This window comes from Chionomys nivalis, chromosome 16 (genome assembly GCF_950005125.1).
Source record: "Chionomys nivalis chromosome 16, mChiNiv1.1, whole genome shotgun sequence".
Classification (NCBI taxonomy): domain Eukaryota; kingdom Metazoa; phylum Chordata; class Mammalia; order Rodentia; family Cricetidae; genus Chionomys; species Chionomys nivalis.
Genome location: NC_080101.1, coordinates 65,601,744 through 65,614,267, shown reverse-complemented (window position 1 = coordinate 65,614,267; position 12,524 = coordinate 65,601,744).

The following is a 12,524-nucleotide window of genomic DNA, read 5'->3' as shown; positions in this document are numbered from 1 at the left end:
TTTCCATTCCTAACTAAAGAGGCTCTAACCCACTGTAGGCAAGTTTCTGTAGCAAGAGGTAACTAATCAAATAATTGGTGTAACTATTGGGCTACTATTAAATGAATACTTAAAGTCTGTAGTAGTAAGAGGAGAGAGAGATTCTAGCTAGCAAATGGCTTGTTATAGGCAATTGGAATGTCAGGATGTGAATGAAATGCCAAAGCTGTTCCCTGCAATCTTCCAGAAGATACATATTTACCCAGTGAATATTTGAATTTAAATATTTGTGTGTTCCCACACAATTACACTGAACTATCTTCAGAAATGAGGCTGCATAATATGAGAAGTTAACATGCATTAGGGCAAATACTCATTATTCTTCATTAACATTGAGAAAAGTCCTGTTGCCTGCCAATTCTTGATGAGTTAATTTATGTGATATGCTTTGCCCAAAAGGTTGCCAAAAGATGTTGCGTGAGTGGAACAAAATGTGAGCACTAACCACTGATACAAAAAGACTAAGAGGCCAGGGAATACCATAATCTTAGTGTTTTCCTCAAGCAATCTTACTATATCTGTTGAATTCTATGCAATTTTCAGATAAATAATAAAGTAATACATTCTTATTACTGCATGCCCATGACTGTTATATCAGTTTAATAAGCTGATATCTAAGAAAATCTCTGCAGTATTTATATTGAGACATGCCTCACTCTGACTTTTGCCTTCTATCTTAAGTTGTCATCATCATTACTCCTAGTCACTCTATGCCAATACCTCCCAAATTTCTCTTTTTTGAAAAAAATTCCACCTCCTCCCCTCCTTGCCTCTCATTTCCCTCCCCCTCCCCCACTCCTCTCCCCCTCCCCTCACTCTTCTCCCCCTTCTCCCCACTCCTCTTCCCTCCTCCCCCCACTCCTTTACCCCTCCCTCTCCAGTCCGAAGAACAATCAGGATTCCCTGTCCTGTAGGACTGTGCCCCCCAAAAAACAACCTCCCAAATTTCTACCTGTTCCCAAGCCAGCACTCAAGACTACAGATTTACAAAGAACCTCCTACTTAATACCACTTAAATTTGGAAAAGTCCATTAAAATTTAATGTCTTCAAAAGCAAACTGATGTGGGATTCCCCTCTGTTTGAATACCATTGGCTAATAAAAAAAAAAAAAAAAAAACTGTCTGAGGCCTGCACGGAAAATAGAGGTGGTAGGGAAATCTAAACTGAAAACTGGGAGAAAGAAGGAGGAGTTAGGAAGAAGCCAAGTATCCCCGCTGAAGACAGATGATGCTGGAACTTTAGCTGGTAAGCTACAGCCATGTGGTGATACACAGATTAATAAAAATTGGTTAAATTAATATGTAAGAGTTAGACAACAAGAAGCTAAACCTAATGGGCAAAACAGTGATTTAAACAATATGGCTGCTGTGTGATTATTTTGGGGCTGAGCAGCTGGGAACCAATAAGCAACTTCTGTACGACAGCAAACTCTATAACACAATGCAAAGTTGTCTATGTGGAACATTTTTTCCTCACTTACAATTAATCATCCCAACCAATGAGGCCGAAAAATCTGCAAGATATTCATAAATTTTCCTTGTGTCACTGTTCGTGTTCTTTCCCACAAACACCAATAAAAGTCCAGAAAAAGAGAGTTTTAGATGGTTTCAGCTGCACAGAAACATTGCACAGGGCTAGTCTTAGCTTATGAGGACAGAGTTTAAGAGTATTTCTGCTTCTGTAGCCCTGAGGTATATTGCTTCTAGAATATTGTTATTGACAAACGTACTACAGGCTGACTCTGCTCAAAAATATTTTTTTCTTTAGCATCATTTGCACATCCCATTTTTTCAGCTGTATCACACAATTAATTGTATTTTAAAGACACAGGTATTGGCATATAGTACTGTCAACACAGTGACTAAGGTTATTTTATTGATACATTGAATAAGGTAAATGATAGCTCTATTTTACCCTGACACAGTCAGAAGGTACCTATAAAGACTTCATGCTTTACAGATGAACATTTAAATATGTAGTTTTTATAAGAAGCAACTTCTAAAAATGTTGAGTATTAATAGGAGATACAAATGAAACCCAGGACCAAGAGGTAAATATTTGAAGGTATAACTAGTGAAGAGTTATTAGATTTTATTTGTATTGCAGTTTCATGTTAGGTATAACTAAGATAAAGGCATAACTGCTTTCAGATAGGGTGAGCATCTTAAGCAAATAGTTATTCCTTCACCTAATTAAGTGTACAAGCATAAATAGGTGAGTTATTCTGTGGATGTATTGTAGATATATAAGAGTTCTTTTAATTCTGATATCAAACACATCTGTGGTTCTTTTCACTTGTACTTTGAACATCTGTAATGCAGGTGTTTAGAATGAGAAGCTCTAATGTTGAGTCTACATACAATATCTTATATGGAATTAAGCTCAAGAATTATTTTTGTTAAGCTGTGTCAAAAGCTCACAGGAAGACAGAGTTAAGGTACTGTATAAATGAAGTGCAGTTTTCAAGTGTGGGAAATGTTGTTTCAAAAACATGAGTGGAAAATTGTCTTATTAAATAATATGACATGAATATATGTATGTATGTGGATAATTTCAATATATTACAGATCAAATTTGAGTAGTGTTTAACAAAATGTTTTCTTTATTATGCAACAATAGGAAATCTATGCTGGGTGCTGGTGGCACACACCTTAATCAGAGCTCTTGGAAGCAGATGGATCTTTTTAAGTATGAGGCAGCCTGATGTAAAATAGTTAGTTCTGGAATGGCTAGAACTGTAACAGAGATAAACCCTGTCTCAAAAAAACAAAAGAAAAGGAAATCTATTTTAACTGGGAAAGCCGTGAATGCTGGATAGAGACAATAAACAATGGATACGTAATGTAAGAATTCTTTTTCTTAATTATAAGAACTAAACCTGGAAAGAGCTCATATTTTCTGAGTCCTCTGATTTTCCCTTCATGCAATTAGACAAGAACTTTAGATTCTGAATCTGTTTTCCCACCGCTAGCATGAGAAGCAGTCACCACTTATAGCAGAGTTATATGATAAGATTCATGTTAACCTCAGTGTGTTGCCATTCTCTTAAGATTCTACAGCACCCTTTCTCCAAAAAGAAATGTCTTATTGAGATACATTTGCTTTATTTTGATGGTTCTTTGAGCCATATGGAACTTATTCAGTTTTTAAAAGCAATTATTAAGAGGAAAGAAGAAATTTCCTTTAAAAAAAAAATGACTCACAAGTCCAGCTAGTGTGGGCTGGCTGAAGATCCGGGAAGATTTCTAAGGTTATCTGCTGACACTTCTCTCCTACTCACAGAGATGGGATAGGAGATGCTACTTCCTTCTATTGAGATGAACTGATCATCTGACAGGTTGGAGTCTAACCATACTAGAGAGAGAAACTGGTTTACACAAAGTCCATCTATTTAAACTAGTCTGATAAACACACACACACACACAGGGGGAGGGAGAGAAACACACTCACACTCTTGTAAAATTGTTAAGAATAATGTTTTCAAAGCAGCTGAGCACTGTTATCTACACCAAAGTCTGGTAAAATTAACCATCACAAGCCAGGCATGATGGCAGTCACCAATGGACCCAGCTCTCAGATGCTGATGAAGGAGAATAATTTTAACCCAAAAGTTTAGGGTACCCTAGGCAACATAATGAGACCAACTCTAAGAAAGAAGAAAGGAGATAAAGAAGAGAAGGAGGAGATTAGGAGAAGATCAATAGGAAGAAGTGGAAGCAGACAGGAGCAGAAGGAGGAGAAAGAAGGGAGAAAGAAGATGAAGAAGAGGAGTGGGAGGAGTAGAGGAAAAGGAGGAAGAAAAGGAAGAGGGAGACAAGGAGAGGATGAATAAGATGAAGAGGAGGCGAACGGAGCAATAAAGATAAATGGTTAACCATATTCAACTTCAACAGCTGCTACCTGTGAGCCAAAAATAGTGCCAATTAATGATTCTTTGTTTTCTAGGGCTGTTCACTCAGTTATTAACATATTTTATACCAGTGAGTATACATCGATTGTGGATAGGTTCCATTTTGGTCAAATGAGGACATAGCAGTGTAGGTTTCTCAAGATGTACTGTGAATTTAAGAAAGAGATTGAAAGAAAAATGGAAGATTGCCTTTGGCCAGGGAAGCAGGTAGGCAAGCTCCATTCAATTCTCCTTCTGCTCCTCCAAATCCAATCACCCAGTTTCATCACTAGTTCCATATTAGACCACTTGCTGAGGGCTCCACCTCCAGCCTTCTCCCATCTCCATGGATATTTCCCTCCTAGTCTTCCCCTGCCCACTCATTCCTTTTTCTCAACCTACATCCCCAAAAGGCACTTAATGGAAACTCACAGGACACACTTCCCAGGGAAGATGGTAAACTACAGATCTCCTCTTTCACTACTCCAAATCTGATCTCCCAGTCTCATTCCAGCTCTTAAACAAGTCTGCTGTGACCTTTCATAACGCTTTGCCCCCAATTCCTAGGAGACTAGCTAAGAAGATTTGGATGGAATGCCTTGATTTCCTCCCTCTTGTGAAGCCCAATCCATCACCTTCAGGCCTTTTCTCATTTTTAAGTCTCAGGTTCTGACACCCAGAAAAACACATTTTTCTGGAACACCCAGTGCTCCCACCTATCATGACCACAAAAGATTTTCCTATAGGCAATATCCAGCCACCACATTCTCCTAAGAACCGGAGAGGAAACAGAAACCCAGGAAAAAAACCACCCACCCAACCAAGACAAGACCAAATACCAGCACCTAGCTTTACAGTCTTCCCAATCTTAGACACCAGTGTAAACACGCAATCAATAACAGTCAGGGTAATATATTATATCTCCACTAAAGGCCAGCAATCTTACCACAGCAAGTCCTTGCTGGAATCCTTGTACCAAATGGGTTTGATGACCTGAGATGGTTGTGTAAAAGTCAGTGCCAAGAAGAGATTGTAACCACCTATTGTTCAAACAAGTGGCTCAGGATAGCCTGGACTGTCGTTATTTATACCATTTCAGTGGTTTATATGAAGAGATTTACAATCAGCTTTTACTTGCTAAGTTTGAAAAAATGATTATAACAGTTTGTTCCTTGCCTCTTTCCCCTTCAGTTCACCCAACTCTCCACCAGTAGCCATTATCTTTTTATCTATATCTTTACCATCAGAAGCATAAGAAGGTTTGAAAGCTACTAAGAAACTTCTCTTACTAGGAACCCCCACAGGTAGAACAGTGTGCCCAGTTGACAGCATGTGATGCTACAGTGTCATGCATGGTGAGAGACAATTTCTTTCTTGTAGTTAATATTTACATCTGGTACAGTCTAAATTATAATAATCAAGTCACCGGCCAAAGCTGAATCGATCCATTCAATATTTTGTATTATTATATCTCCTCTGGGGGTGTACCATGTTTTCCCATTTATCCAGTAGGCAGCATAACATGAAAACTTACCTTTAATAGTTGGCACTGTTTATCCCTTGTCTTTTTGTCTATCTCTCCTAACTTCTTTGGGTATTGACACAGCTATTAGAAATGAGGTAATTTGTTTTGTTTTTTTAATTCTACTTCAATCTTTGTTTCTCAATTTTTCCCATGAACTGTTGATATTATTTATTTAGTTTCATTTCTCAAAATCTCTTATTATTAAAACTATTTTTCCAATACAGTTATGAAAATATGTAATATTACACTTCATGACTTACTGTGACTCATTCATGCCAGCAGTATGGCTAGCATAGTGAAATCAAGGAGATCACATAGGAAACATGCTCCTGGGGTCATAATTGGATCTGTGCACAAGTCTTTGTCAAGTGGGTTAGGGTCCTACCACAAGGAGAGACGTTTGTGCTATTCTCAGGACTTGCTCCCCAAAGAAGTCACACGGCTCCTGCTAGACCCTGAATATTCCAACATGCCTGAGGCACAAGTAAAAACATTAAAATAGTTTTTATAAATATGATGTAGATACTTAAAGAGGAAATGAATAAATCTCCTTAAAAAATCACGAAAACAGTAAAAGTGGAAGGAAATGAATAAAACTGTTCAAAACCTGAAATTGGAAATAGAATTAATAAAGGAACTCAATCTGAAGAAAATATGGAAATGAAAATTTTAAGAACTTAAACAGGCACCACAGAGGCAAGCTTGCCCAATACAAAACATAAAAGAAAGAATTTCATGTATTGAAGACATCATAGAAGAAATGAATACATCAGTCAAAGAAAATGTTAAATCTAAAAAATTCCTAACACAAAATATCTAGGAAATCTGGGACAGTATAAAAATACCATTTAAAAAAAGGAATCAAGGAAAGAGCACAAACATAGGTCAATGTCACAGAAAATATTTTTGACAAAATCATAGAAAAAAATTCCCCTATTTATTTTTAAAGAAGGTAAAGCCTGCCAAACTCCAAGAAACATACAGATCAGAAAGTTTTTGGACCCCAGAAGAAAGTCCACTTGACCCTTAGTAATCAAAACTCTAAATATCCAGAACAAAGAAAAAATATTAAAAGCTGCAAAAGATAAAGAACAAGTAACATACTAAGGGAGGTCTATTAGAATGAGATCTGACTTAGAAAGGTCTAAAACATTGGGCATCATTCAGATCAAGAGAGACCACTAATGCCTGGCCAGACTAAGATATCCAACAAAACTTTTCATTATCTTAGATGAAAAAACTAAGACATTTCATGATAAAGCCATATTTAAGCAATATCTACTTACAAATCTAGCTATATAAAAGGCTCTAGAAAAACAAATAAAACCTAAAGTGCACCCAAGAAAACACAAGGAATAACTAGTTACAAGAACAGCCAATCAAGAAAGAATAGAACATACACAAGCATACCAACACTGCCACAACCACCACCAGCAACATCACCATCAATAACAGTAACAACCACCACAACAACAAAATAATAGGAATGAAAAAATATTGCTCATCACTATCTCTTCAACATCAATAATTTTAATACCCTAATAAAAAAGGCACTAAATAACCAAGTGGATGTTGTTCTAAGAGGAGGGGCCACTTGATTGTCCTGGCCACCTGGCTTGATTAGACCCAAATAATCACACAGAAACTATAATAAGAAAATTCAGAGAATCATAAAGACATATTTTACAAAAACTTACTTCATCAAATTGGAAAATCTAAAAGAAATAGATAGTTTCTTTTTCTTTTTGAATTGGGACCATTAGCACAGTTAAATCTAGATCACATATTCATTTTAAATAGACCTATAATCTCTAGTGAAAGAGAAGTCATTAACAGTCATCATTCCCCCCAAAAAAGTCTAGGCCAGATGGTTATAATGAAGAATTTTAACAGATTATAAAAGATGTGTTAATTACAGTACCCCTCAAAATATACCATAAAGTAGAAACAAAAGGAAGATTGTTTAATTAATTTCATGAGGGGATAATCACTCTGATACTAAACATGTAATTTCCCAAGATGAAAGAAAATTGCTAACCGATTATCCTTGTGAATATAGATGGAAAAGTACTCAATAAATACATTCTACTCAAATAAAAGAACACATCAAATAGCTCATGTACCCTAATTAATTAGACTTCTTCCCCGTGATGGAGGATTGGTTAAAAACATGGAAATCAATAAATATAGTCTTCCATATACACAAACTGAAATGATATAAACCATATGATCACTGCATTATTTGCATAAATAGATTTTGACAAAATCCAACAATTTTTCATGATGAAAGTCCTGGAGAGATCAGAAAACAAGGGGAATTCCTCAGCATAATGAAGACAATACATAGCAAGCCCATAGTAAACATATATTTAAATAGTAAGAAAATGAAAGCAATTCTACCAATTAAGGTACAAGGCAAAGTTGTCCACTTTGTCCATATATATTTAATATAGCACTTGAAGTTTTAATTAGAGTAGTAAGGCAATTGAAAGAGTTCAAGAGGATACATCTCCCTGGACACCTGGGAGCCCCTCTAGAGTCAAGTCTCTTGCCAACCCTAAAATGGCTCCCTTAATTAGGATATATACTTCCCTGCTCCCATATCCACCATTCCTTTATCCCAATCATCCCATTCCCCCAAGCTCCCCCCATCCTCCCCTTCTCACTTTTCTCTCCCAGTTTCCTGTTACCCCCATCCCACCCCACCCCCAAGTTCCCAATTTTTGCCTGGCAATCTTGTCTACTTCCAATATCCAGGAGGCTGACTATATGTTTTTCTTTGGGTTCACCTTCTTATTTAGTTTCTCTAGGAACACAAATTATAGGCTCAATGTCCTTTTTTTATGGCTAGAAACCAATTATGAGTAAGTACATCCCATGTTCATCATTTTGGGTCTGGATTACCTCACTCAGGATGGTGTTTTCTATTTCCATTCATTTGCATGCAAAATTCAAGATGTTATTGTTTTTTACCGCTGAGTAGTACTCTAATATGTATATATTTCACACTTTCTTCATCCATTCTTCCATTGAAGGGCATCTAGGTTGTTTCCATATTCTGGTTATTACAAATAATGCTGCTATGAACATAGTTGAACAAATGCTTTTGTAATATGATAGGGCATCTCTTGGGTATATTCCCAAGAGTGGTATTGCTGGGTCCTGGAGTAGGTTGGAGGATACAAAATGGAAAGGAAGACTTAACATATTTATTGACAGATTATATGATAATTTATATAAGTGATAGCAAATACTGCATGAGAAAACTCTTCTAGCTGTTAAACCCTTTCTGAAACTTAGCTGCATAAAAAATTAACTTAAAAATCTATAGCTCTTCTATATATGAGTGACCAATGGGCTGAGTAATAAATCAGGAAAACACCACCTCTCACAATAGCATAGCATCAAATAATATAAAATATCTTGGGATAAACTAACCAGTTAAAAGTAAGACAACATTATAATAACTAGATGTTTTTGAATTTGAAGAAAAATAAATAAAAATTTCAGAAAATGAAAAAGCTTCTGTGTGGGCTGGTAGAATGAACAATAAAAATGTCCATTTTACCAACAGAAATCTACAGATTCAATGCAATTCTCCTCAAAATTCCAATAAACAAATTTCCAGTTTTTGGAAAGGGAATATTCAGTTTCAAATAGAAGCACAAGAAACACAGGATGAAACAATTCTGAAAAATAAGATAACTGTAGTGATGTCACCATCTTTGACTTCAAATTGTACCAAAAAGTGATAATAATAAATACAGTATGACATGGGCCCAAATACAGACATGTTGGTAATAGAATCAAAATGAAGACAAGGCACCTATGGATGTAGATGGACGCTAAAAAGAAACCCCATACTAACTTAGAATTCAGTATAATAAAGGGTTATTTATTTAGGGGTGGCCTTACAGATCACAGTCCTCTGTTTGAATAGGGAACAGTAACCTAATCCAGCGGCCAAAAGAGAGAGAAAATGAGCATGTGCTTTACAATGGCATTTATAGTATAAAAAGCCATGCCCACATGGGCAGGTAACTTATAGGCTACTGGATGAAGGGTTTGCTACAGCACCTCCCCCTTTTGTTTAAATAAGAGATTTTTAAGCCTAATAAAAATTATATATACAATAAGAACAAATATCAAGTATACAAATTAGAATTACAAGCAGCATCAACAATACCAAGCAAGAAACATGGGATAAATGTTATCCTATCTTAAGGAGCCTAAGTCTTGTATTATAAATAACTTGGCTAAGTTATGAGAGGAAAGTAATTATGACTCTCTATTCCTCAACCCCATCAAATACCTGAGAAGGGAAATAATATTACCTAAGTAAATTGTGCATTTACATGTAATGCTTACAATGTGAAGTGAATTGTAAGCAACTTCCACAGATCTAGAATGGACAGACAAATCTTGCCACCTAGATAATCACCCAAAGTTCTTCTGTACGTTGGCGCATTCATCTTCAGCCTACAGGCCCATATCAGGCAGGCTATTCCATAAAGCAGGAAATTTCAAAGACAACTCTGCCTACATTGGCAGTTTGTCAGTCACATTCTTCTGTATCCTTCAGAATATCTGGCAGACTCTTTCATGAAGCTGAAACCCCAAAGGATCATCTCACCTTTAGGAAAGTTCAGCAGTCATTTTTCTGCGGGTACTGCATGTCCAGTTCATAGAACAAAATATTAAGCAGTACAAGCAAGAGCAGTTTCTTACCCAAGTGGCTATCAAAGTCCATAAGGAACCACAGTGATATCCATCTTCCTCTTAAAATAATTGGTGCTGCCAAGAGCAGATGTGACTCATGCCATGACAAGTGTTAAATCCTTAAAACATGTTAAATGCCATATTATGAAGGTCTTTGAGAGATTTGAGGTGTTGGTGGCGCACGCCTTTAATCCCAGCACTCGGGAGGCAGAGGCAGGCGGATCTCTGTGAGTTCGAGACCAGCCTGGTCTACAGAGCTAGTTCCAGGACAGGCTCCAAAGCCATAGAGAAACCCTGTCTCGAAAAACCAAAAAAAAAAAAAAGAGAGAGAGAGAGAGAATAATACCTAACTAAATGAAATATCTCTCTCTCTCTCTCTCTCTCTCTCTCTATATATATATATATATATATATATATATATTTAACAAACATGACTATCAGCTTGACTATTATAGATGATTATCTCTTAACCTATATTTCTTCATTATACATTGAATTTTTAAATGAGCTGCACACACAATACCTTAATTAAGAGCAGAAATATACAAGTAACAAAATTGACCTTAAATTTGTATCAATAAAACAAGATCCATACCAATGTAAATCTCTATAACATATCTCTCTTTAAATGTAGAAAAACATTAATAAACAGTATTTGGGAATTTGAACATAGTTCTCTCGAAACTTTTTCCTGCTTTTTATTGGGCAAAGTAATTTCTTTGGGGGGTTTTCATGGAGATCATTCAGGGGTTCTTGGTACACCAAACCACACTAGTCTGGAAGGATTCTACAGGTTATCATCTACTGTGGAAACCAAAGGAGAACCTCTTTTCCAAAGCAACAAATCCTTAGACCCAAATTTTGGAATCAAGATACCTTTAAAATACATATGTTGGTTTTGTTTATCAGCCCAAACAATGAAATGTTTCTCTGTACTTAGCTCCTTCATACTCACAAAATTCTAAGAAAACACAATAGTACACATAATTCAGACTCTCCGTGTATATTCTATCTCTGTGTGGCTTGTTTTTACTCTATTACTTTTTAATATTTATTTTTATTGTCTTTATTCCTTTAATCTATGGCTGTCTCTACTCTGTCTCTTTAAAGATTCCACTTTATTATTTAAAAAACCATTTACTTCCTTTTATAACTCTCTTTACTTTTTCTTCTCTCTCCCAAGTCTATGTACAATTTTTAAACATGCTGTAACCCATTTAGAGGTCTTTTTCATCTGAATTTGTGTTCACTGTGTATCTGTAATATTTTTCTGTCTAGGAGTGCTTCTTAAAATGCTAAGCCTCAGTGTGACAAGGGCCAAGGCTGCTTTGCCTTTTGGCTCCACCCATTCTCACATGTTGGGGGCATATTCATTGCCTCTGTAAGCCATTCACACCACCCCAGTTCCAAGTATAGGTCATCAGGATGAAGTCTCAATCCTGAATATCTCTTCCCTTAATATAAAAGCACCCATATATGTAAAAGAAACACTTCTAGAACTCAAGGCAGACATCAAACCACACACACTAATAGTAGAAGACTTCAACAGTCCTCTCTCACCAATGGACATGTCAATCAGATAGAAACCTAAGAGAAAAATAAGAGAGTTAATAGAGGTGATGAATCAAATGGACTTAACAGACATCTATAGAACATTCCACCCAAATAGGAAAGAATATACCTTCTTCTCTGCAGCTCATGGAACCTTCTTGAAAATTGACCACATACTCAGTAACAAAAACACTTCCACAGTTACAAAAAAAATAGTAACTACCTGTTATGGGAATTCAAAGAAAATTTAGGATTATAGCCAAGTCCTGATTGGAGTATTGTGAGGTTGGATGATCTCAGCCAATCATTTTAAAGCTGTTCTTGATGTAGAACTCAGAGGAAGTTCCAACAGAGATATTCCAAAGAAATGGATCATGTAGGCTATTTATTAATATTGGAGATTTTCCAGGGAATATTCCTTGATTAAACCTTATTTTTAACACAAAATTAATCCACAGCCTATCATTTCCTATGGACAAAAGCAAAACCTGTTTTCCAGAGTAACATACCTTTTGAATTAAATTTTGAAGTCAAAGCATTTTCAAAATATACAGATTGGATTGATCCAACAGGATTTATAATCAAATGTCTTTTAGGAGATATTGCTCCTTCCTTGTCATTCAAACAATGAAAAGACAACACAATAACATACAGTATCCAGATTCTCTGTGTACTTTTTATTTGTATGTGTTTTTAAAGTCTATTTATTATTATTATTAATTTTTTAATTTAGATATTTGAGACAGAATTTCTCTGTGTATCTTTGGATGTTCTGGAAATCACTCTGTAGAACAGCCTAC